This window comes from Odocoileus virginianus, chromosome 28, assembly GCF_023699985.2.
Source record: "Odocoileus virginianus isolate 20LAN1187 ecotype Illinois chromosome 28, Ovbor_1.2, whole genome shotgun sequence".
Classification (NCBI taxonomy): Eukaryota; Metazoa; Chordata; class Mammalia; order Artiodactyla; family Cervidae; genus Odocoileus; species Odocoileus virginianus.
In genome coordinates, this window is record NC_069701.1 from 38,857,660 (window position 1) to 38,863,932 (window position 6,273).

Sequence of the window (6,273 nt, forward strand, 5' to 3'; positions counted from 1 at the left end):
TGAGGGTTGCTGTGAGCACACCTTCCCCTGCTGCTTGGACGCCAGAGGGTCAGGAGGCTCCCCCGGGGGGAGGCCATCCCAAGGACCAGTGCCATCAGGCTGTCAAGGGGGGCTCTGAGAAGGGGCCTGAGCCCGCCTGACTGGGAGAATGGCAGTGAGGAGTCTCAAGGAAGGCCACTCAGGAGTGTCGCTGAGCTGTCTTCAGGGCAAGGGGACAAGTCACTCCAGTCGTGTCCAGCTCTTTGCGACCACATGGACTGTAGCCCCACAAGCTCCTCTGTCCATGGGATTCTCCAGACAAGCATACTGGAGCGGGTTGCCGTTTCCTTCTCCAGAAGATCTTGCCCACCCAGGAATTGAGCCTACATCTCTTATGTCTCCTGCACTGGCAAGAGAGTTCTTTACCACCAGCGCCACCTGGCAAGAGATAAGGCCAAAAAAAGGTGGATAAGGCCAAAAGAGCCTTCCTGGTAGGAGAAACAGCATGTGGAAAAGGGCAGGAGTTGAAAAACCTTGGTCAACTTATCAGCTTTGCTAGAGCAAACTCAGGGAGAATGGGGAGAAGGGAACCGGGGGAGAGGCTTGGAGGGGAGATAGGCCATGTGCGTTCAGTGAGAGCTGGTGCCAGGCCTGCAACCCTGCAGACTTAACAGGCAGGTACTGTTGTGGGCCTCTTTTGTTTTTTTTGCAGATGTGGAAACTGAAACTCAGAAAGGTTAGGTAACTAGCCCAAGGTCACACAGCCAGAGCATCTCAGAGATGGGGTTTGAGCTCAAGCTCTCTGGCTCTTGAGCTTATGACTCATCTACTAGACCACACTGCCTCCTTCCCCAGCTTCTCGAAGGCGGGGCTGAGGGGCAGCAGAGATGCCCCTCCGGATCCCAGGCTGCTCTGGTTCTCCCCTCTCCTGTCCTGGAAGATCATAGCAAGCGTGGGAGAAGGAGAATCTGGGCCAGGGGGCAGAAGGGGAGCACGGGGGGGGGGGGGGGTTCCCAGGAGGCCTGCCCACCTCAGGGCCCAAGTGAAGAGCTTCTGTAGAATTCCTGCCCCCCCGCTCCCCCACACCCAGTAGACAGTGGTAACCAGTGAAACAGGCTCTGCAGAAGCCCAGAGAGAGAGGAATCGGGGAAGACTTCCTGGAGGAGACAGCAGAGTGGGAAGGACTGAGCACGTGGAGGAGGGAGAGAGCCTCGAGGCAGGGGAACCACCTGCACAGGTGTCTGGGAAGCCAGACAGCTAGCTGGGGCTGGAAAGGCCAGGTGGGGCTGAGCTGGGGAGGCTTCACGTCCAGGGTGAGTCTGAACGCCCTTGACATGCTGGCAGTGAGGTCCTGGGTGGGAGCGGGGCAGGGGGAGGGAGACCGGAGGCAGGTGGCACTCTAAGCGGCTTTGGGAGTCATGACGAGGATTGTCAGCGAGCCCTGCTCTCTGGCAGTGAGGAGCAGCCCCGCTGCTTTTAGGTTTTAGGGTCATTCAGTGGGGCCCAAACCACGGTCTCCCATCTCTTCCCGCCCCTTCCTCCCCTTCCATCCCACCTTCCCCTGCTCCTCCAGCCCCAGGCCTCAAGGGTCCCAGGCCCCTCTGTCTGGGAGCCCTCCGGAATAGGCCGAGCCCCACCCAAGAGGCCAGGTGTGGGGGTCACCGTCCTGACAGTGGCAGTGGGGGGCCAGGCCTGCACGTGGGAGGGGCGGGAGGAGTCGCAGCAGCAGCCACGGGTGACAGCAGCTCAAACTCTCCCTTCCTCTCTCCTGCCTTGTTGCCTACGCCTGCAGATCCCTGAAGGGACAGACCAAAAAGCCAAATGGACACTCGGGCTGGGCCACAGGCCTGCCTCACTCTCCACCCGCCCCCCACCCCCGCCACCCCACTATCAACCTTCCCGTCCCAGCCAGAGGGGTCAGTAAAAGCAAAGCAGGGACGAGAGGCCTGTGCCTCCAGCCCTGAGCTCCAGTTAAATGGCGACAGGCATTGCGTGGGTCTGGGGAGCCCAGACAGAAGGAAACTTGGGACAAGAAGCCCTTCTGGGTTCCACATGCCACAGACTGAGTCTGCTGCTTGCTTGTTTGTGAGACAAATTCCTTCCTCTCAAGAGCCTCAATTTCCCCATCTGAAGAATGGGCATATTAATCAAGAAGGTCTCTGAAGGCACCCGCACCCCCACGTACCAGTTGTGGGATCTTGAGCAAATTATCTGTCCCCTTTGGGCCTCAGTCTGCTCACTCGTCAAAGGAGGATAGGAATTAAACACACTCCATAGGATAGAAAATCGCTCAGGCGTGTCCAATTCTTTGCGACCCCGTGGGCTATACTATACAGTCCATGGAATTCTCCAGGCCAGAATACTGGAGTGGGTAGCCTTTCCCTTCTCCAGGGGATCTTCCCAACCCAGGGATCGAATCCAGGTCTCCTGCATTGCAGGAGGATTCTTTACCAGCTGAGCCACATAGGAAGCTCTTAGGATAGAATGAAATGCCACATGTCAAGCGTCTGGCACACAGTGGGTGCTCAGGAAACGTGAGGCCAAGGCTTTGTGTGGAGGGGTTCTGGAGCTCTGGAAACTGGTGTTTGGGATGAAAAGGAGTGGAGGTGGGGGACATTGGGAGGTTTGAAGAGCAAAGCGTCTGTGTCCCCTGCCAAGACATCCCAAAGGGCTGAACGCAGGACCAGGCCTCTGAAGTTCCACCCCCCTGGTACCCACTCCAGGTGCCTCCATCCCCCTCCATGAACACCCCACGGCGCAAGCCAGGAACACCAAACAGCCCGCAGCCCTGCATATTGACCGTGCAGGGAGCAGAGTGGCCACACGGCGGCAGCAGAGACTTGGCCCCAACAGCAGGGAGTTCCGGCCTCACGGAGGATGGGGGTGGACCGTCAAAAATGGGGCAGATGGGCCAGGGCCATGGGGGGGCCTTGGAGCAGATGGGGGCCGGAGGGTAGTCACCTGTCTGCTGACCCCGCGCTCAGGTCACATTCTGAATTCATTCAGCCAAGCAACTGTTGGTCCTTTCTTTATTTCTTCAGTTTGTTTATTCTTTTGAGTGAGCCCATCTTCCTTTGTTTCTCTCTCCCTCGCTCCTTCACCTGCCTTCATTTTCCCTGTTGGTCCAGCCAGTCAACTGGACATAACATCCTGAGCCACGAGTAGGTTCCAGTCTGGGGCAGGACTCCCATCTAGGGGACAGAGGTGGGTGGGCCTCGGTCCCTGCCATTGGGGTGCTCAAGGCTCGGCAGGGGGCCGGGAGAGCCTGCCTGGCTATTGCATTTGAAGGAAGGACTTCCGCCTCAGGCCAAGGACCTAGGGTCTGCAGGTCAGTGACTGCTGAGCAGGGTGCTGGAGGACTCTGGGCCTGGGACTCCCGGGGTCTCAAAGGGCTGAGTCACCCACAAGCTGGTGGTGAACAGCAGCCACTGAAAACCAGAAAACAGCAAACAGTACCCTGGTCGGGCCGACTGTGACCCGGGCCACCTCTTCATCCAAAACAAACCTCAACCAAACAGCACCATCCTGGGCCCGGCAATGTCTGAGATTTGGGGAAATTCCCTGGCAGCAGGGCAGATTCTCTGGCCAGTGACTAAATCTCCGTCTGGCAGAAGCAGGAGCATAGAGAGTGAGGCTGGCTTTAACATCAGGGGACGTGGGTTGAAATCCTGGCTCAGGATTGTGCTAGCCTGACACAAGGCACTGCCTTTCTCTGAGCCTCAGTTCCCAGATCTGTAGAATGGGGGAATCCGATTCCTCACTCTGCCCAGCTCACAGTCTGAGCACTAGAGGAAATAACGCATATGAGGTGTGATGTTGGGAGAGAGAAAGCCCGGCTTTGCAGTCAGAACCGGCTTCCAATTCGAGCTCTGCCTCGTGCTGGCTGTGGACCTTAGACAAGAGCTTAAACCTCTCTGGGCCTCAAGTGCCCCATCTGTAAAATGGGGCTAACACTCCCCACCTGCTAGGGGGCAGAAGAGCCTCCACACGGTTGGCAGTCCATTGATGGGTGCTGTTACTATTTGGAAATGTTCAGTGAAACTCTAAAGCATGACACACATCAAGAGTGTCATTAGAGTGATTATCCCCGTAGCAACCAAGGTCAAACACCTCTGCCTGACTCTCAGCTCCCTCCACCCCTAGTCTTGCCCCACCTGCCTCCCAGCCTTGCCACCCAATGCCTGATGACAGCAGTCATCAGGGGAGCCTAGGGGATGACGAGGCCGACAGCTGGTTGTTGGGGGTGGGGTTCCTCCCCACCACTCCTTGGGGCGGGGCGCCCTGATCAGTGGCTACACACCCAGTCCGGTGCCAAGTCACTGCCCAGCCCTTTGGCAGTTTCGGGGAGGAAGGGGATGTCCTGGGGTGCTCCCTCCATCCAGGTGAGGCTTCATTCGGCCTACTGACCATGGCCCTGGCTGAGCCTGGAACAGGAGTCAGCACCCTGGGCTCTGCCGCTCAGCAGACGGGTGGTGACTCTTGCCCAAGCTGCCTCTTTGGGCCACGGTGAGATTTAAGGGGGCTGAGAGTGGTTTCTCACCTCTTGGCTTGGAACTGTGTGAGGAATGATGTCATGACCTGTGTGGGGGAAGGTGAAAAGCCCCAAGACTCCTGCCCTGTTTCTCTGAGCTTCAGTGAAAACAGTCCATGATCTGGGGAGGTCCTTGTGCTCATTTTAGAAATATATATATTCAATTCTGGCTGCTAACAGGAGAAGGAGGCCTTCACAGATGTCGCTAGTGGTAAAGAATCTACCTGACGATCCAGAAGACGACGCAGGTTGGATTCCTGGGTCAGAAAGATCCCCCGGAGGAGGAAAATGGCAACCCACTCCAGTATGGTTGACTGAAAAATTCCATGGACAGAGGAGCCTGGCGGGCCACAGTCCATGGGTTCACAAAGAGTTGGACATGACTGAGTGACTAAGCAGACACAACTGGAATAGGAGGTCAGGTGACAGTGAGTTTCCAGTTCAATTCTGTATTAATTCCTGGTGCCCAAAGTGCTCCACTATCCAGGCCCCATTTAACCCTCAAATTCACCCCCAGGACCAGCTCCCTAATCCAACCTCACCCATCACCATAGGGGAGGACTGCACCCCCTTCCACTGCAAACAACCCCCCACACACACCTCTGCACCTTACACACACTGTTCCCTCCGTTTGGAACCCCCTTCTCTTCCCCCATCTAATTGTGTTTCACTTTTCCTCCAGACCCTGGCCCCTCTCTCTAACCACCCCCAGCCTGAGTGCGGGGCCCTTCTTCCTGAGTCCCGTCCACTGCCTGTGCCAGCCATCGCTGGAGCTCTCATCACACTGATCCATCCCGCTTGTCTCCCGTTCTAGGCTGTGAGGGACTTTTTTTTGTTTTTAATTTATTTATTTGTCTGCATCAGGTCCTAGTTGCAGCATACAGGGTCTTTCGTTGTGGCTCGAGGGGCTTAGTCACCCCACACGTGGGATCTTAAGTTCCCCACCCAGGGACTGAACTCACATCCTTAGCATTGGAAGGCGGATTCTCAGTCACTGAACCACGAGCGAAGTCCCTGTGAGAGACTTGAACTTCTACAGTTCAGAGTCCCCAGGCCCTTGAGCACAGGCGGTCATCAGTGTTGGTTACATAGCAAGAGTCACACGTGACATCACCGACCATGTATCAGACCCTGCTCTGAGCACTTTACAGATGGAAGGTTCCATCACTCCCCAGGCCATGCCCCAGGCAGAGGGGAGACCCATTGCTAGTGAGAAGTCTTGGTACTGGCTGGGGGAGGGGAGGTCCAGCTGGTTGCCCGGGTCACCCCCTTCCCACCTGCCCTGGAACACCGGCAGGAGGGCTGTGGGGTGTTTTGTCTCCAGGGAGATGGGGGGGAGGGGATGCATATTCATTCATTCACTCATTCATTCATCCACCAAAAGTCACCAGTTCCTGCTCCGTGCCCCGCAGAGACTAGGCACTAAGGACCCGTCCCTGCCCCCCACCAAGTTGGTGGGCCAGCAGGGCTGACCCCCACCTCCCTGCTCGGCAACAAGTGGGCAGAAGCCTCGTCTGTCCCCGTCCACCCGGTCACTGCCCAACTACGAGCCTTCTCTGCATCAGACCGGGGTGCGCTCCTGAGGGACCTAGGCCAGATCTGGGTCCTCCACTTCCTGCAGCCTGAGGGCCCCACAGAGCAGGGATTCAAGAAGAGTTTGTCTCGGGCCGCCTGGGTCCCGGGCCGCGGGCCATGGGACGGGAGGGGCAGGGCCGCGGAATGCGCCCGGCCGGCCCCTCACCTGGGCCGCCCGCCGCCCGCAC